This window comes from Cavia porcellus, unplaced genomic scaffold, assembly GCF_034190915.1.
Source record: "Cavia porcellus strain 051 isolate PalLab524CR breed Dunkin Hartley unplaced genomic scaffold, mCavPor4.1 scaffold_3, whole genome shotgun sequence".
NCBI classification, from domain to species: Eukaryota; Metazoa; Chordata; class Mammalia; order Rodentia; family Caviidae; genus Cavia; species Cavia porcellus.
The window spans coordinates 72,178,327-72,199,261 of record NW_026947486.1 but is presented as its reverse complement, the minus strand read 5'-3'; the positions used below and the strand labels follow the sequence as shown (position 1 = coordinate 72,199,261).

The following is a 20,935-nucleotide window of genomic DNA, read 5'->3' as shown; positions in this document are numbered from 1 at the left end:
CCGCCCGCCCCAGCCCCGAGTGAGCCCGTGGGGGGGGGGTTAAGCTCTCAAGGCAGCAGGGTGCTCTTGCTGCTGCTGCTGCTGCTGCTCCTCCTCCTCCTCCTCCTCCTCCTCCTCCTCCTCCTCCTCCTCCTCCTCCTCATCTTCCTCCTCCTCTTCCTTGTCTCTCTCTCTCTCTCTCTCTCTCTCTCTCTCTCTCTCTCTCTCTCTCTCTCTCTCTCATCAAAACCACGACGGGTTCTCCGCAGCTCCCATGCACCTCAAAGAGGAGAAAGAGAACAGCAGCAGAGGGAACACAAGAGCAGACAGAAGAGAAAAGGAGGGTTCAGGGTTAGACATTCTCAGATGCAGGGGTAGGGAGTAGAAAGGGAGCACACCTCCTTGATTTTCCCATCCCCGCCCCTCTTTGCTTTTCCCTTTCTCTCCCCTTCTCTGTATAGCATTTTGCGGAAGCATTAGCAGAGGGGAACAGAAACGCCTAGTCTAGAATTGGAGGTGGCGGGAGCTCCAGCCAGCTGCTACCTCGCGGCTGAACCTTTAGTGTGCCTGTAAGAGTGTGAATGCGGTTCTCCCTCTTTCTGTCTCTGGCTCATTCCCTGCCTTGCTCTGGCTCTCTCTTGCTCCCTAGCTTTTCCTTCTTTCTTCTGTTCACAGCACCGCGCCAGAGATCCTTGTCAGTTTCTCTTGACAGTTTCTTCTCTAGTGTGTGTGGCTGGCTGTGCGAATGGAGTGCCTGCATTTGAGGGGACTAAGGTAAGGGTCACAAAGCAGAGCCCGCTGAAGAGAGCGAAAGCAAGGCAAGGATAGAGCAAAGAGTTTCGGTGAGCTGGCTGAGGATAAAGGTGAGGGCGTATGGCCAGTAAAAAGGAAGTTTGGCGATAACTGAAGAGGAAAGGGAGGAACGAAATCAGGAGCCGGTACTTGAGCCCTGCACCGCATTCCGCCCCTTCCCCTGTGCTTCTTGGCCCACCGGCTCAGCAGCCTGCAGCGCCTAGGCTGTCCCACGCTGCCGCTGCTAGTTGCTGTGGAAGAGAGGTCCAACAAAGCTGCAAGTACCCAGTGGCCTGGTCTACGGACATCGGAGGACTCACATCTCAAGAAAACACTGGTCCTCGGGTGAGTTGACAGGCGGCAGGATGCTGCCCAGCACATAGAAGTGCGGGTTGCAGGAAAGTGATGGGCTGCTGTGTGCTGGAAGGCTCTAGCTGGCTGGCTGGCTGGCTGGTTGGCTGGTTGTGAGCTCTGGTGGGGACCAGAAGACCAGCAACAGATTGTTTTGGGACACTAGGGAGGGTTGCAACAAGACAGGGAGCTTTAAGTGAACTGATGATGTTAGCAATGCTAGACAATATGATTTTCCTTGCTAATGTTCTCTGAAATAAGAGCTTTACCTTACCCCTGTCTGGAAAGTGATTTGTTTCATCCTTGAGTAAGTATTAAGTTCCCCAAGGAACCTGCTCCCAGGTCTTCAGAAAATGGGCCCGAGGTAGGAGTGCAATGAGGATTCTTGCTCTACCAGCAGCAGCCACCTTTAGCTGCAGGAAGCCAAGGTGCAAGTTCATGAGGGGACAGGAACCAGAGCCCCATTTACCTTCTTTCTGTTTTCATATTCTTCAGATTTAAAAAATGACCAGCCTCATTTGCCTGGTTTTCTTAAAAGAACTAAGAAACTCAAATGGGGGGAGAGGGGCGTGTAAGTCAAATCTTTGATCCAAAGTAGACACCTACCAACACTACCTTTATGATCCTGCCCACATACGCAGATATTGAGCTAAATTCACAGATTGTGATCTTTCTTCCTGGTCTCTGAAAATAACCCTGGGAAAAGCCTTTTTTTTTTTTTTCCCCATTGCTAACTTGAGTTGGGACACAGTCATGCACCTGGTGACAGCCAAGTGTTTAGCAAGGTTATCAGTCTTTTATGCAAAGGTGAGAGCCAGGAAACCAGTCTGAAAGACAGGATCTCTGAACTTTACCCGAGTTTATTGTATGAGTTGGAGACACACAGACTAATCGATAACTCTCCCCTTAAAGACTGTGCATTAGCACTAGGGTTAAATGAGGAATAATTACTACATTCTGCTGGCACCCAAACCCACTTGTTTAATGTCATATATTTATCTTTCTGGCATTTAGTATATATGGCATATTTATATATCAACATTCATAATTGTTTATTAGATTTTTTATGATATGTGGTTAATTTACACCATGTATGATTTCCTCTAAAGTATTAAGAAGTTGAAATTTAAATGATACTCAATACTAGTCTTTTAAAATCTTTTCATTGTAAATTAAAAGGCATGCCAGTATATTCACATAGTATACCAAGTTGGTTTCATAGCCTGACATAAAGGAAACTCACAGGGTCTTTTTGTGAATTTGAGAAAAGAACTGAAATCTACATGTTGGTTCCAAGGATATACTGTTTCTATAAACTTTTAAATTAGATAGACAGTATAGAGATATAGAAATATAGTGATATTGTCTATTTCTCTGTGTGTATAGTTTTTCAAGGACTCCAATCAGCCTCTACCATACATTCTGGGCTATGTTTCTATCAGAGGGAGGGGGGATTTAAATTTGTACTTCCAAAGCATCTAGGATCTTCTGTCAAACTTTGTATTTATTACTCTGTTATTGAAATACAATGAGTTACCTCTTTCAAACTCAGAAAATGAAAGAAACAGATTCTGCATTAAATGGAACTGTTTATATTGCATCAGGCAATTTGTTCTAATGCTCACTGCCTAGAGATAGCAGAACGAGGATTACTCACATAGGATCTGAAAAGGTGCCCATTTTGTTACTTCATTTAGGCAATCATAAGCAAATATATTGTTGGGTAGGTTAAAATTACACTTTCCCATAGATAGCAAAGAAAAGATTGTAGCCAGGTAGGAAAGAACTAATAGCTTCAAAATTGAGAAAAGAACTCAAAGTATCAACAAGGACGAAGCAAATGTGTAGGTCTTTGTTCTGTTCTCCATGATATATCTTGCTACTGAAGTGGGTCCTGACCTATGGTTACCCATAGGACAAGGAGGCAGGCAGATGGAAGAATTCACAACTAACATACCTCCCAGGTCACTGGAATATGTTCACCTGGCTTTAGTGTATGCTTCAACATGGAGAACTGAACCAGGTAATATCTTGCATTCCTTTCAGCTACAAAAATCTCTAATCCTATGATGCTATTAATTCCAGAGTTAACAGTCCAAACCAGACTGACACACAGAACCACAGCACTTAGAGAAGGTTGGACCAGGAAATTAGAGATGCAGAAGAGAAAAGAGGACAGGAATAGGAAAACTGAAGATGTTTTGAAATACGTGGAAAAAATAAAGTATTTGCTTTGTCTCAGAATAAAACTAGTTCAGATATTTAGTTTGGATAAAATGGTCTGCAATTTGACATGTAAACACTAAGTAAACAGTGATAGAATTCTATAGAACCAGGGAATTGGGAGCCTTGGAGTATATTTTCAATGCTGTCATCTCATTTCACTCCTTAGCATGTTAAATTCCAATCTTCAAGCCATTCAGGTGTTTAATTATCAAATGAATATTTCAAATGTGTCATGCTATTTCCCTCTATCCTGCTTCCAAGTATTCTAATTTGTCTTTTGCCATGACTGCATTGCTGAAGGAGAGGACCCAAAACATTTTTGCCTGCTTTCTTCCTGCCAAAGGTGACTGTTTTCAGCTCAGTACATTAAAAAATTCTGGTAGCCTGTGGGGAAAACAAGAAGTGGGACTTGTCTCCACAAAGTGCGTTTGCCCCATGATGCCACCAACTTAATCTGGTCCAGTCATTTCTCAGTTTTCAGGGAATGGTGTAACAGAGTTTACAGGCTGAAGACAGAAGTGGTGCCATATTGTAGGTACAAGTTGCAGCTCCTCAACTTCAAATCAGTGCTGAGCTGAGGCTAGCAATCATGTCTAAAACTTAGAAGCTGAAGTATGCATAGTGTCACCTTCTTAAAACTCATGAATTTCCCTCTGTTGAGGTGTCCCACACGCCTTCTGTCAGTTCAGACCTGCAGATTCTGTCAGACCTGCCAGTGAGGAATGATCCCAATGATCAGCCATGGTCTCATAAAAAACATGCAAATCATCCTCAAATGAGTGAGGACAGATGACTTTTACAAATAATAAAAAACTGGTACAGTTAAGCAAGAGATGCAGTTCATAGGTTAAAGGAATTTTGCAAGTTTCCTGAGTTTTGTTTTCTTTTACCCATTGCAGAGTTGGTCCTTGAATGATGTTAGCCAGTGCAGTTACTCCCAGCTTCTGTCTTAGCAAAATCAAAGAAAATGTGAAGGAGAAAAAGAAGTAGCAATCTTGGCAGAGTCACGTATGGAGGAAATTGGGACTCAGAATAGAAATAACTTACCTAAATCCCACAACTAGCTAGTGACAAACCCAAACTAGTACTTCTTCTTTTGATTGATGCTGAATAAATTTGCTAAAGTTCTCTGGAGTTCTTTACAAGAAACTAAGAATCTGAAAGCAAGTTGCCCCAAATCACTACTATTTGCATCCTATACTGATATTTACATATTAATATTACATATTATTAGTATATTTTTGTGACTTATCTTCTCACCCAATACAAAACCTCCCTTCAAAACACACACACACACACACACACACACACACACACACACACACACACTCCTATTTTGCTAGTTAAGAAAACATGAAACATCAGTTAGCATATTCAGATGGAGGTCAGAATTAAACATGACAAAATTTTAGCTTCTCCCATTTGTGTACTCCATCTGGCTTACACTACCAACAGCAAGGCATTTGGAAATGAGAATTCTGCTTCATCCTAATAGTTTTGAGGACTGGACATTAGTAGAACATAGTAACTGTGGCTCTTGCTTTGTATGCTCAGCCTCTGAATCAGCAGCTTTAAGAACATGCATACACACATGTGCATGCACATAACACATTTTCTGAAAAATTAAAGCAAGCATAGAAAAGACAAAGCAGATGACTTTTATAGAAGAATGTTAGGAAAAGGCAAAGTCTGTGAAGGGATCACTGTTACCTGATTACATTCTTTAACTTTGTTTTCCATTAAGCTCACACTAATTTCCTTTAGGTTTGAGGGAATACACCAATATAAATATGCCTACACCAGCCCAAGGAGCTGTAGTGACACTAATAGAAGATGGTGCAGTACTCATATAGCACATGCATCTACCGTATCCAAGAATAATCAGAACTTCTGCATGATAGTGGTGATAGTACAAGTTTTAAAAAGACACTCCTTGAAGGACTATCTATAAACACAAAATAACTGGCCCTTCCCTAGGCCTGTTCATTCAGAATCTGCCTTTAATGGAAATCTCCATTCATTCATTTTCATAACAAAATCTTAGAGGCACTTGACTAGAGTTTACACAAATAAAGCATGTGAAAGTCATTTGAAAATAAACAATTACCTAATGGAAACATAGGGACAATTTTATATGATTATTACTTTAAAAATACAAACTTCTTCCATGTTTACTTCTCTTATTACCCAGTATAAGATCTTAAATGTGAGCAAGAGAGTTCAGTCAAAAGGAATTGTACCATAGGGCTGTTGTGTTTACCTGGATGACAGGGATTTAGGGACTCCCATAGACCTGAATTAAAATCCTGGCCCTGCCAACATATTATTGTGTAAACATTGGCAAGATATTTGCTCCTAAGCCATAGATTCCTCATCTGTAAAATGGAATTAATAATAAAGAAGGGTCATTTGTAGGAAAATGGGTGCACCTTAATATCACAATGTTATGATGCAGAAGGTTAAATATTGCATGGGTTCTCTTATATGAGAAATCCAAAATATAAATAACTTAAGGAGAAAAATAAAAGATGAGAGGAAACAGAGAGATATACTTTGTGGAGATGAGAAGGGGATGTAAGAATAGAGGGAAAGGGGTGGGGAGGAAAGGAAAGGGGAAGATAAAGGGATTAAGATATGATATGTATATATACCAAGGCTAAAATAGCATTCTAGGTTCAGAGCTAAATATTATTGGTGGGGATTTTTGCATAACAACCATAAAATGGGTAAATAGTAAGCCCCTATGTTGTAGGATAGATGTGCGATGGTTTGAGTAAAATAAATTATCTAACTAAAGGCACCACAGCAAAACTTCTTAAATGTTTTTAATCTGAACCAACAATCACTATGTTGGATTTCTACAAAAGGGGGAAAACTATATATAAATCTCCAGCTATGCCAATATGATTTTTTTACTAGAAAATCATGACTTGACATTAAACAAGAAATATTTTACCCCAATCAGCACATCTTACAAAGATCAACTTAACAACTATAGTTAATACCTGGGTAGTACATAGTTATATGCTACTTTTTACATTCACTATCTCATTCAAACTCTCACAATAGTCCTATGAAATGTCGTTGTTATTTTGTAGATGGAACTGTAGCAGACTCTGAAAGAAATGAATTGCTCATTTCACACAAAACAATAATACAATATCTATCACTGTTTCACAGGTGAAAAAATAAAACAACTCCTACCTCTTCCCAAATCATACCACAATCTACCTGCTTAAATTTCTTACCTGTGAACTATGATAGTGTTCTAGTCCTTTACCATGTTTGAGATCTCAAGCTTCCACTGAATTTATTCAACATGCATGGGTTTTCAAGAGGATCATATAAGTATGACATCAAGAATCTTAAACAATACAGACTGATGATTTCTAAGATTTATGTGATGGCGCTAAATAATAGCAAGTGCTATCAATTACTGAATATCCTTTTTCTGAACCAGGGTCTTCATTCTGAGCTACATCCCAAGCCTCCTTTTTTTTATTTTTGAGACAAAATTTTAAGTCACTAAGTTGCCCTAGCTGTGTTTAAATGCGTGAGCCTCCTCCCATAACCTCCCAGAGTGCTGTTATTACAAGTATGTGCTTCCATGCACAGCTTGAACTTCTTTGTGTTCATTTTCTACCACAACCATAACAAATTATCATGCCCTTATTAACATAGCACTGTCTAGATACCAATTGAGAACATTACAAACATTACTATTATAGTTTTAAAGTCAGAAACCTGATGTAAGGATCACTGGGCTACAAAGGTGTCAGCAGGACCATACTCTCTTCTGAAAGCTCTGAGGGAGAATCTATTTCCTTGTTTGTTTGGGTTGTTGGCATAACTCACTTTCTTGAGGATGTAGAATCAAAGTTCTGGTTCCTTTGCTCCTTATCAGTGGAAAGTTGATCCTAGCTTCTAAAGACAGCCTACATTCCTTATTCCACAGAGCCTTCCCTCCAACTCCCAAGTCAGCAGGGGCCAACCAGTGCCTCTGACACTTTGAATCTTTTCTGTCTCTTCTTTCTTTGCATCTCTCCCACCTGACCACTCTTCCTTCTTCTTCTGTTTTCCATTAAATTAAAAATTTTTAGATGGATGCATGGTATTTGTATGTATGTAGGAGCACATATTATAGTTTTTCTGTATGTGTACATTGGGTAGTGACCAATTCAAGGTGATTAGTGTTCTATGACATTGAACTTTTATCATTTTCTTATGGTGAGTACGTTTAAATTTCTCCCTTTTAAATATCCTGAGATAAATAATGCACTAGTTTTAATCATACTCACCGTGTATGTGTGTGTGTGTGTGTGTGTGTGTGTGTGTGTGTGTGTGTACTTACACTGGGCCTATCCAGAAAAAGTAAGGATGGTTACTTAATTTAAAGACAGTTGATTATAAACTTAATTTCACATGAATTCCAGAAGGGTGTTGACATATGTTGAACACGATATCCTTTCTACCTCAGTCTTACACGTGCTGAAGATTGTAAATTCAAGGTCTTCACTACAGTCTATATAGTAGGCACTGTTCCTATTTGAGAGATGAGAAACCAGAATCAGGCAGTTAAGTGGTACGAGTGATACTGCATAGCAAGGAAGTGGTGCAAGCAGAACTGGAACCTTTCTTCCTCCAAATTTTGCACTTTCACGCTGGACCTACAACATCTAACATCCTCATTATCATAAAGCTCCTTGGTTTTTATTTTTGTTTTCCTCATCACTATTCAATATTGCAGTGGTTCTCCTTATCCATGGTTTTGCGCTCCAGGGTTTCAGTTACTCATGGAAAATCATAGTCTGAAAATATAAAGTGGAAAATTAGAAAGATATATAATTCATAAATTATAAAGTATGTACTATTCTGACCAGATAAGGAAACTTCATGCCCTCTTTCCGCATCCTGCATGAACATGAATCACCCTTGTATCCAACATATCTAGGTTATAAGCTATATACACTATTCAACTTTTGGTTACTTAGTACCCATCTCAGTTGCCAGATCTACTATTGCAGAATCACGATGTTTGTGTTCACATATCCCTTACATATTATCCTAATTCTTTGTCACAATGCCTGTTTCCACCTCACTTCATCTCATCACAACATGAAAAAGGATGAGTACAGGAGAGTAAAGTATTTTGAGAGAAATCATATTCACATGAGGTATGATAGTATACTGATATAATTGTTCTATTTTATTGTTAGTCAATATTGTTAATCTCTTACTTTTCCTAATTTAAAGTTAAATTTTATCATAATATGCATGTATAGGAAAAAAAACATAAAATACATGGAACATGTTGCTATTTGCAGTTTTAAGCATGCACCAGAGGATTTGGAATGTTTCCTTCTTGACTAAGGGTACCTATTGTATTTTTTATTTTATCTTCTTTATTTCAATTTTTGAATAGGTAATTTATGGCTATGATTCAAAAGTCAAAATATATAAAGGGTGCATGAGTTGATCATATCGAAATCGAGGATAAGAAGCTCAAATTCATAGGAATAGAATTGTAAGGCTAAGGGTTTTTAGCATAAAGTTTGTTGTATAAATTTCAAGGGAGCTAGCTGTTGATGTAGTGTTTAAGAAGATAATAGTTGCGAGGCCATTTATTGTAATGATATTTATGTACCCGGCTATGAAAAATAGGACAGAAGGGCTGTTGGCATACTCTGCGTTGAATCCTGATAATAATTCTGACTCATCTTCTGTTAAATCAAATGGTGCTCTGTTTCCGCTAAGGTTTAAACAAATCATATTATTGCGAGAGGTCATGTGGAGAGAAATAGTCAAGTGTTTTTTTTGAGTCTCTATTAGGTTAGTTAGTGAGAATGACCCGTTTAGTAATAATACCAATAGGAAAATAACTGCTAGGGTAACCTCATAGGAGATAGTTTGGGCTACTTTCCCAATAAGAAAGCTTACTTTTGTTTCCCATCTGTGTAGTTGCTACCACTTCATCTCATTTGAATTCTTCCCTCTAGAACATCCACATGAAGATATAAGCAATTATGACAAAATACACAAAAAGATATTTACAGCATGACCACATTTCTTAAATTATAACTCAAATCCATTTTGTTCTTCATTGTGTGTTCACCATAATACAACTTTAGAGAGACTAAAGTCTGAGATAAGGAACAGGTATTTAGACTAATTACTTGTTCAAGCAAACAATGAATTCACTCAAGTTTCAAATTGATTTATAGATCCTTTGACACCATGATACTCATTTGAATATCCTGCACATTATGTAACTCTAATGCCTCAATGTTTTAATGTGTCCCATCAGATTTATCTGAACATTTTAGAGTCTCAGAATTCTATAAAATGCAAGTGGAGTTGGGGAGAGAAATACAAGGAAAAAGAGGAGAGTGGGGAAAAGGAAAAGAAAAGAAGGAGAAAGGAAAAAAAGGAAGAGGAAAAAGCACAAGGTGAAAGAAAATGGGAATAGAAAGAGAAAGTGCAGAAAGAAGAGGTCTGTGGTGCACAAGAAGAAAAAGACCATGGGAAATTTGCAAAGTACAGTTTTTGTGATTATTCTATTATAATAATGGCATTTCATTAGCATTCCAATATCAAGATAACCATATCTTAATGTAAGGAAGCCTGATGTCTTATTTTTATATAACCTTGGGGAAAATGATGTGACTTAGATCTATCTTGCAAAATAATGTGAAAGTCTTACATAAATGCAAACATTGAAACAGACTACCATATAGTCGGGGAGCCTCTAATATGCCAATAGGCAACAAAAACAAAGACTGCTAAATTTAGTTTAAACAAAGAGCTGCATGAAGCCAATAAAAATCGATAAGCCAGAGTTAATTATTTTTGTAATGTTATGAATATTAATCTTTAGCTAATATTAAAGACTTCTTCCTCCTTGCATATCAAGACATAATACATGCTTGTGTTCTACTTGCACAAAGCAAACATCATACAATCATTTTTGTTTTTTTCTGTCTTTTAAATTAGTACGTGTTAAATTATTGAAAATGATTTGTTAATATGCTGTAAAATCAGTTTAGTATTTTTAAGTGAAATATAATAAAACAGATAATATGAATACCGTGTAGTGAGAGTAAGCATTATTTCATAGAACATTTTTACTAATGTATATATGTGAATGTGCATATACATGTACGTACTTGTGTGTATACTGAGCCTAAGGTAAAATATTTTTCTTGCTATGTGACATTATCTAAAGGGTTGATCTGTATTGTTTCAAGTGTTTGGAACCACTGACCAAATGTTAAAATATTCCAAATTCTTTATAATTAATCTCTGCCAGAATCTAAGAAAACCCTGACCTTCCTGAGCATACTTTTCTAACTATCTGGGAATTCCATGCTATCATTTGATAATGAAGTCCCTACTCTCATTCTACTGAAAATGCCCAGAAAACAATAAATACACAAAGAAAAACTAATAAATCTAATAGAAATGTGGATGATTTCTCTCAATTGCAGCATCTCAGGATTTGGACCTGAGCTTCCTAGCTGTCACTTGCATTGATGTCCCATAGACTCCTCAAGACACATCTGCCAGGACTCACTAGGGACTGAAATTTTCAGCTTACATAAAATATTTAACTTTAAGAGCTACTAGAGAACTTTATGCTTTACACCGTACTGTCAACTTCACACAGTGGGCATATTCAGAAACTTTTTCTAGATTAGAAGCTTTCAATCTAATTAAAAAAAAACCACTAAGCAATAAAGAAAGATTGGCCACAAGATAAAAATATATCTTTTAGGGATAAACTTAGGAAAAGTTTGATCAAGTTGTAATCGCTAAGTAAATATTATCCTGAGATTCAAATGTTGCTAGGAAGAGTTTTCACATTTGTTATGGTGCAGTTATCCCAGGGTAGAAGAAAGTCATAAAGCCAGTGAGATAGAGAGACAGTAAAGAGTAAACAATTCAATCCTCTGAGCGGTAAATGAGGCCCTACTATCTAACAATCACTTGACAAATATTCACTTAGCGTGGCCTAGGTGGAAGGCGCTGTGGAGGATGCAAAAATACACGCCCATCCTTTTTTCTCTAGGAACTTATGGTCAGAAGTTAGTAAGATAATACAGGCAATCTGATGAAATCCTGGTGTGGCTGAGTAGGGAGTGTATTACTGGTAAGCCATTTTGAAAACACATGTAAGTATACTTCCAGAGATATAGCTTTAAAAATAGGTTTGTTAAGATTATGGAGAGCTTTATAATATTTATGTTAAGACTTTCAGGCTGTGGCTGAAAATCAATGAGTGTAAGAGAGAGAGAAAATAATGATATTAATGCTCAGTGATGAATAGTCTGGAAATAGTGTGCAAGAAAGATAAATGGAGACGCGGTCATACCAGTTAGGAAGCAATTATTTTAAATACCTAGGCATGAAATTTCACTAAGGTTAAGTAGGAAACTGGATACAAACTTATCTCGGTGATTGTTTCTTTGCTGTTCTGAATCTTAGTTTTCTCATCCATGAAAAGAAGGTGGCAAAAATACTTACCTTACACCAATGATATAAAAATGATATATAAAATGATATAAAACACTTAGCTCAGCACCTAGCCACATCACCCATTGTAGTTATTATTGGTGTTACTATGGGGAAAACCTAGTATGCATGGAATATAAAAGACATACGAAGGAAAATAGTATATATGTTGTGGTAAGTGAGTATATATATGATCAAGGCACTCAAAGATTACTTCAAGTTTTATTCAGGTGACAAATAAATTATGATGGCATTAGGAAGTGTTAAAGTGAGGAGACACTGGAAGGCATCAGGTTGGGATTTTAATACAGTGTTAAGTTTGGAGTCAGTGTGAGGCAGCCCAATGTCTATAAAAATTTTTGAGACATAGAACTAGAGCCTGAGTGGAAAGTTAGCAATTGAGAAAAAAATGGGAAATCACAGAAATAAATACACAAAATTTGATACGTAAATTTTTTACGTTTAAAATTTTCTGAGGAGGAAGGTCAAGACAGCAACAAAGCACATAAAGTTTAACCTTGTGTCCTACTTTCCTTGGACAGGAGCCACAAAAAATGTAACTAGAAGCCAAAGGAGACTTATGCCATTCTCTGTGAGTTGAAGATGTTTATAACCTAGCCAAAACAATTCAACTTATACACCAGTGACAGGAACATTGCAAAGTATGAAATACAGTACGCACTAATATCATTAAATCTAAAAACATAATTTCTGTTTTTAAACACACCTTGTTTTACTAACTAAAGAAATCAGGAAAACTTCACAGGTATTTTAGATGTTGAATGATGAGTAATATTTAGCAATGTTTGGGGGTGCATTACACATGAAAGGATTTGTGTGATCATAAGTGAAGCATCAGAAACATGCATATCAATTTTAAGGGAACAAAATGAGATTGATCTGACAAGAGTGAAGATAAGAAATGTGGAAAGAAAAACATTTTCACATGAACCACAGAGCTTATCTCAAGCTTATCTCAGTCAAGCAAACTTTAAACTGTTCAGACTCATCTTGATTTGAAAACTAAATGTTTTGTGATGTGATTTTTACCTCTTTTTCTCACATACAACTGGGCTCCCAGATTTCTCAGTTAAATGGCTGAGTGAACAGCAAAGTTATTTATAAGTATAATGAATTATGGAGGAGCAGGTCAAGGTGAGTATCTATGAAGGTGAGAAGATGATGAAATGGATTTTGGACATGTTGAGATCAAAGTGCCAGTAGATCCAAGTATAGATGTTAAATAAGCAGCTAGATATATGGGTCTAGAACTTGAAATAGATCAAGAGATATAGATTAGTGTGTCCTTGTTGCGAAACAGTAGGATGATGATGATGACAAATATTCATTATGTATATTAAAGATATAATTCCAAGAACTTTCCAAGTAATAAATCATTTAATCTTCCAAAACACCATAGAAAGGAGAGGTTATTTTTATCCCTTTAAGAAGAAGAATGAAACTGAGATACATAACCCTAATATCATACAAGAGGTATTAGAGCCAAGATTCAAATTCATGCAAGTAAAACTCCAAACTGTGTACTCCACATATTACCCGAACAAAAAATTGTTAGTAACGGAAATAGAGACAAATACTGTAGCACAGCAGAATATACAAAGACAGATCTTCTCAGAGGTAAGCAGGAAAAAAGAAGCTTTCAGAAGGAATGAAAAGCAATCATAGAGACATTGTAGAAGAAAAACTAGGAGTGAGTAATGACTTCAAAATCATGAGAGGAGAGAATGCCCAAAAAAGAGGGTGTATTGTCAGAATTAAGAGCTTTAGCGATGGAATTTAACAATTCTAGGGACTCTAAATGATGTAGTTATTAGAGCAACAACATGTTTTCACATGGGCAAACTAAAAATGGTCTCAACATTTAGTGTAAAAAAATCAAAGCAATACATTTTTGTGATGTGAAAATTATGTTAAATTTAAATTTTAGCAATCATCAATAAAGTTTTCTTTGAAACACAGTCTCACTTATTTATGATACTTTTCCTACTACAACAGCAGAGCTGAGCAACAGAAAGCACACAGTATACAAAGCCTAATCCTTTGTAATACAAGTTTGCCAGCCCTTGGGTTAAAGTATGTGTTCTAAAACGAGAATCCCTTAGTTCAATGGCTGTTATCAGGACTTAAAAAACAACAAATATTAGTGAGATTATTGAGAAGGAAGACTTCTACAGTGTTTAGTGGGAATGTAAACTAGTACAACCACTATGAAAATCACTATAGAGATTCGTCAAAAAACTAAAAATGAAAATTTCATTTGACCAGCTGTATCTCTTCTTGCTATCTTCCCAAAAGAGCTAAAGTCATCATTATAGTGATGCATGCATAGCATATTTATAGCAGTATAACTGACAATAGCTAGTTTATGGAAATGACTTATATGCCCATTAACAGATGAATAGGTATATTATGAATATATAAATATATATAAATATATTCATATAAACATATATGATATAGTCATATATAAATATATGAATATTTATATATATCATATATAAATATATAAAGTCATATTCATATGTTCATATGGAATCATAAGGAAGGATACATTTGACTCATTTTAGGAAAATAGATGGACTATGACACCAAAATACTAAGTAAAAAAGTCACACAGAGACAATTACATATTATATGGTATTTCTAATATGAGAGACCCAATATGTGAATAATTTAAAGAACAACATAAAAGAGAAATATTAGGAAACAGGAAAGCAAACTCTGCGAAGATAGAAAAAGGGTCTGGGGAAGGAGAGAGAGGAGAGGGTGGAGGGGGCAAGAGAGGAAAAATGTTCAAGATGTGATATGTATCAACCTCCAGGCTGAATGTAATCACTAGGTCTCAAAACATAAGCTAATAAAAATATTTTAAAAAAGAATCCCTCAGTTTAAGTTTCAACTCTACATTCATTAATCTATGTAACCATAAATGAGTCACTCAAATGCTCTAATGACCTACATTTGTACAGTGGAGATTAAAATAGTACTTACCTCAAAGGATTGTTGTGAACATCAAATAAGATAATTTAAGTGAAATTCTTAGCATAGTACCTGGTGAATAATAATAACTTAAAAGTTGTTAGCTGCTGTTAATGCTCTTATCTATAGAAATGAGCAATGGAGGTAGATAGAAATCAACTTGCAATGGGCAGCAAAAAGAATTGGAGATTAGGACTACACAAAAGGAAACTATACTTCTGAAAATTTTCAATGGAGTTAAGGTTAAGAGAGGAAGTAGCCCCAAGGAGGAAAGAACTCCTATTTTTAATAGGGACTTAAATACATTTGAGGAGTGAGAAAATAATTGAGTTAAGATTGATCAACTGGGAAGAAAGAAAATGGAAGAACAACTTTATGAGAGCACAATCAAAGGGCAAGAGAACAGGCTTAGAAAGGAGAAGGAACATATTTCCCAAAAAAATAAAGTAAAATTGGATACAAGTATAAGATTTGAGGTGATCTATAAGAAACTCATACCTCAAAGACTCTTGTGAGATGAGAGACATGCTTTTCTGTTGTGAGGCAGGAATAGGCTGACTTGAAACAATGATTATGGAACTTTCTAAAGGAAGTTGACAAAGAAAATTCAAAAAAAGAATATATGTAAAATGGCCTTCTGGGTTTAGCAGAGGTTGGAAAATCAGAATTTCCTGGCATCAATCTGTACAGCCATGTGACTTTCTTCAGTGATACTCAAAATCTTAAGGAAGAAACCCAGGATTTACAGTAGAGTTGAAAAACTTGGTGTTATGGATTAAGAACTGGTGGTCAACTTAACACCAGCTAAATTAAATCAGCATGGTACTGAACATAGATGGTCCCCCTGAGGAAAGTTGCCAGCATAAATAGAGATGTGGAGAAGACAAGCAAGGAATTGTGGGTTTCTCAAAGTGTTGTTGTTTGAGCCATTGGTTCTCCTGGAGGAGCTCGCCATTCCCCTTTGTCATCAGAGGAGCTGAGGACCTTGTTGGTGAGAGTGGCTGTGGTTCACTTTGGGAGAGCTCTGGTCCTTACATTGAGCATTGCTTCTTGGCTCCAGAGAGGAAGGTGTGTGCCATTTAACCCCCAGAACAAACTGGTCATGCTGGCTTTCTGGCCTGTACTCAACTGTTATCATCTGAGGAGTTCGGGACCTCTGTACCACTGAGAATGGCTGTGGTGCTTTTCAGGTCAGACCTGGTCTTTACTATGAGTGTGAATTCTCAGCTCCAGTACAGAACTCTCAACCTGCCATCACAGCTCCTTCACCCCATTGGCATATAAGACTTTCTAGCTTCTACCACTGACATTCGGGCCTTCCAAGCACAGATCTGTAAAACAGACTGGCATGAGTCCTTCTTGTGGACTTCCAGTTGGACTCGTGGGAGACATTGCCATGGGCTTTAGGCTTTTATCTGGACTCATGAAGGACATTGCTGTGGGATCTAGGCCCTTGGCTGAATATTCTGAGTCTTTAGTATTGTGGACAGATTTCCTGCACTTTCTGTGTCTAACTCTGGATGACCATCATAAAATAATAAAGTTTTGTGTCCTCATTCTAATTGTTCTCCTCAAAACACCTGACTACAACATCTGGGAAGAATATTACTAGCACTGGCAACCATCTGATCTCATTCCACCTTGTTCTTAGGACAGCTAGCTCTGGAACCATGGTCTTGTCAGCAGGGTGTAAGTTTGCTCATCTTTACCCTACGTAGTGATATATGAGATAGTGTCCCCCACACTCTCTGGAATTCTTTCCTTGAAATTAAGAGAAACAGGGTACATTGGAAAGTTCTGGAGAGGAACATTGACTGTGATTTTTATGCAGAGAAAATGATGTCATTAAAGGACAAGGACCAGGGCTAGACAGTTTGAGTACTTTTCAAGAAAACATGACCACAATAATAAAATACCCTTTAATCTGTGTCTTAGTTTTCATTCTCATTGCTAAGACGAAATACATGACCCACAACATGAAATAAGGAAAGGTTTGTTTCTTACAATTTTGGAGATTTCAGTCCGTATTCAGTTGGCTCCATGGCAGGATGACATGGCAGAGCCACAGTTCATGGAAGCCACAAACAAAAAAGGCCGAAGCAGGTAAGAGAGAGGGACGCATCTTCTTCCCACCCTTATATCATATCTGACTCCACCCCCTAGGCAAGTGTAGCATTCACACAACCAATCCAAGCACTAGACAGCAAATCAATCACAAACGCTAGGTTTGGTCGAGTAAATAATTCATGAGGCTTGGGGGCCACTGATATAAACCATGACAATCAAGAGATGAGAGGCACAAGTATTACAGTGTCTGGCACAGATCCACATACAATGTTACCACAACTGATACATTAGGATTGGCTCCTTAAGATCTTAGGGGAAAAGCCATGAAGATAGCAAGCCCAAGTTTTGTTTGAAAAAAAAAAAAAAACTAAATTCAGAGACAAACAAACGGGATATTTCCTGAAGAACGCACAAAAACAATAAAATTTTTATCCAGCAATTGAGATGCAAGCAAGAAATGGAATTATTTCTTCCAAAAAGGCAGCCACTGAGGCCCCTGGAGACTTGTGTCTCAGCTGACACGTAGCCAGGACAGCTCTGAAAACTTCATATGTACCTCCTGCAGAGATTTGGAGCCTTCTTCTTGGAAAAGTGGTTCTCTTGTAGAGATTTTGTCATCTTGCCCTGAACTTCTACCTTAGGGAAAGGATAAGTATTCATCCCACCTACCCCATGGTAGCTTTGATCAAAGGATGTATAGGACCAGTTTGGATTTAGGTAATACTGTACAGTCCCAAAGCACTTTCCTGTCTAATACTTTATGGTATACTAACGCAATGTCAAGAGCACTACCCTAGAGGATCAAGAATCCTAGGTTTAGGCTCTAACTCTGATATTTAGTAATAATGAGATACTTAACCATTCTGAGTCTCAACTTTCATCATTAAATAATAGTAATGTTCTTATAGAGTTATCTGAAGGATTAAATATCAGTGTAGAGCACCCATCCTGGCTCATCATAAACATTTATTAGCTGTCACATCATCATTGTCATCATCATCATTATCATCTCCATTTATCAAGCAAAGTCCTTGAGCTTCCAACAAAATTAGACTTGAATCTTAACTTTGCTACTTCCTGGTTGTAAGACTTATCCAAGGTCTTACAACCTTGGTGAGTCTATTTCTCCAGATTTGCTGATCAACCAAAATATTGTACTGCACAAATGCTCATGTTCATTTTCCTTTTAAGAGAGGTTCACTGCTTTAAAAATAAAAAAGGAGGAAAGGGGATCTCAGAGGCAAAAGAAGTTACACAATGAAAAAAAAAAAAAAGAAACCTACATGAAGTCTAAGGTTCTTTCCAACTGTATTCTCCAAGACTAGTTTGATCCTCTACTCAGAAAGAGGATTACACCTGGCTATGCTGCTGTGTACACTTCCATGACACACACCAGCCAGAAAGGCAACAGCACTGACTGTGCCTCTTGCAAGCATATGTCAAAAGACAGAAGCTCACATCCTTTTCTTGCCCCTATAGCAAGTATTAGAAAGTAGGAAGATCCAGTGATCTTCATACGCAAAATACTTTCCTCTCCATACTACCACCTGGTGTTGGTGTGTGAATGTCCATCATTCAAGATTGTCTCTTCTCCATCATTCAAGACTGTCTCTTTTAAGCTACAGCCATTGTTCACTGAGGAAACCCTAAGACATGCAAACAGTGCTTTCTAGCAAGGACCAGCCATCAACACAACAGTCTGAAATAAGACTGTTCAGCTCACTTTCTGCATATTAAGAAGGAAAGTGAGAGATTTCCTGTGTAGAGCACTACTCAGGCCTCTGGTACAACTGGATGACACTAGGAGCAGCAGGAAGATATTACAGAGAGGATCACAAAAAAGGGAGGCTGATTAAGCAGAATATCTATACCCTCCTACTGTTGAGGACAGAAAAGACAGAAGTATACCTAGAATGCTAAAACAGCATTGGCTTTGAATGAACAGGTCAGGATTCCAATATTATAAACAAATTTGTTAACCTCTATGCTTATTTTTTCACCTTTAAAATGAGATGATAATACCATCTAAATCACTGGGTTCATTTAAGGGTAAAGATTAAAAACTGTGTGTGAACAGCCTATAAATCCATGTTAAAATATAAGGAATCATTAAAAATTCACTGAACTTCTTAAAAGAGGTTAAAGGATATGGTAACCTTGGCAGCTAGATGGCCAGGCGAGATGTCGCCGGTGCTCCTCACAGCCCCTCAATTATTAAGTATAGCATTTCGTGTACCTATCATGCTTCATTTTGGGGTTTTGTTCCATCATCATCTTAAGCAAAATGGAAGTTTACTAGCTCTCCTTGGAGCCAGCAGCATGTCTCAAGTTCCATGATCTGAGAGCAGCAGTGGTAGGCAGAGGAGAGAGGACTAGATGTTTCTGAGACTGTATGCTTTCCTCTGGTCAGATACAACCTCTAGACACACAGGGAACTTGTGGTACCAAGCTCAGGAGGCAGGGACAATTAGAATAGTCCCTAAGGACTGTGGAGTTATTAAAGAACTGACATAATTGACCTCCCAAATCTGTGATGGCAGAAACACATTCTGGCAATTACCAAAATAGTTGTCTTGTGAAATAAATAAAGCAGTATGTAAATAATTCCTGAGGCTATCAATTATTCTCTAAAAGTTATTTTTGTTCTCTTCTTTTCTCTCCCCTCTTCCTCTCTGATACTACTGGTCTCAGAAGACTCACAATTAGAAGAGAGGTGACAAAGGAAGGATTATCTAGAGCCACTGGTTGGCAACAGGTTGTGAGAGGTCCTGCACAATATCTACCTGCATGCCTCAGGGGCCCCCACAATTCTCCGTGATGATGGCAGGAAGGGGTAAACTGAGAAACATTCAAGTGAGGAAGGAGAGATGAGACAGAAGAGAGAAGACTCCTCATAGGGCAGAGAAGTGCCTAAGGCCCATTGATCAAGGTTCCGTGGCTTAACTCCCGCCACACCAAAGTGATTGGTCTTGAGCAAGGCTGAAACTGGGGCTATGTACAGGAAGTAAGTAGGGAGAGTGTCTTAGCTCTGGGCCGTGAAGACATTCTAAAGGAACATTGCACCATGCCTCCTTCTTTATTTTTATTAAATAAGTCCTCAACTTGTAGTGACAAGAATGGCAAAAGTCATATTTCTCAAACCAAGCAATCTGAATTATTTCTTTGTACTCTCTCTAGGGTTTGATTTATTTTATTAAACAATTGATGTATGCTAGATACTAAGGGTGTTACAAACATTTGTTCATATAATCCTTATCAGAGCCTTCTGAGGTTGACTATAATAATTCTGATTTTACATAAGAAGAAAATAAATCCAAAAGATGTTAGGCAAACTACCTAAAAGAATATAGCTGGAAAATGATTGAAACCAAGATGCAAACCAAGGTTAGCTGAACTGCAGAGAAAAAAAACTCTTCTCTTAATGTCTGTGCTATGCTGCTTAACAATTTAGTTTTAAATTATACACTTACCATGTCCTTTTGGTGGATGATATTTATTTGTAGTTTTCCCTTATAAGTAAGCATTTATGAGGGTCAGAACTAGACCTTGTAAGTTCACCACTGAATTTCATAACCTCACAAAAGAAACCAAGTCACTTCATCAATGAAATACAGATTCAATGAGTATTCAGCAGAAACCAACTAAGTGTTAAGTATGTGAAGTATTTTGGGTAGCAGAAGGTTGGATAAGATCTCCTTCCCAACTTCAAATCTTGGAAAACAAACAATTGCAACCTTGACACAGAGGTTATTTTCAGTGTATGTGGAGAACTGAATATGGCAATAGCTTTGGGGCCATGAAAGCACAAAAGCACACAGATCTATCGAGAAAAGTCAGAGTGAGCTGTACTGAACATGACATAACCTTTGAGATGAGGGTCTGCAGGAGAAAAAGGAAGTCCCAGACAGAAAAAAGGCATCAGGTGGAGGAATCTCAGACCAGAATACAAGCATAAAGAAATCATAGCTATGATGAGGTTAGGCAGTATATGGTGGCTGGAAGCTAGCAAATG

General features: G+C 37.6%; 1 protein-coding gene across 2 annotated transcripts in view; it reads left to right on the top strand.

Annotated features, from left to right (window-relative positions):
* Positions 1-179: 179 nt before the first annotated feature.
* The window catches only part of Trpc5 (transient receptor potential cation channel subfamily C member 5), a 301,642-nt gene continuing 280,886 nt past the window's right edge, over positions 180-20,935 (top strand). For both annotated transcript variants that reach the window (XM_023564159.2, XM_003467566.5), the window contains exon 1: positions 180-1,116. The gene's annotated coding sequence lies outside the window, so the exon portion shown is untranslated. The remainder of the gene's footprint in view (positions 1,117-20,935) is intronic.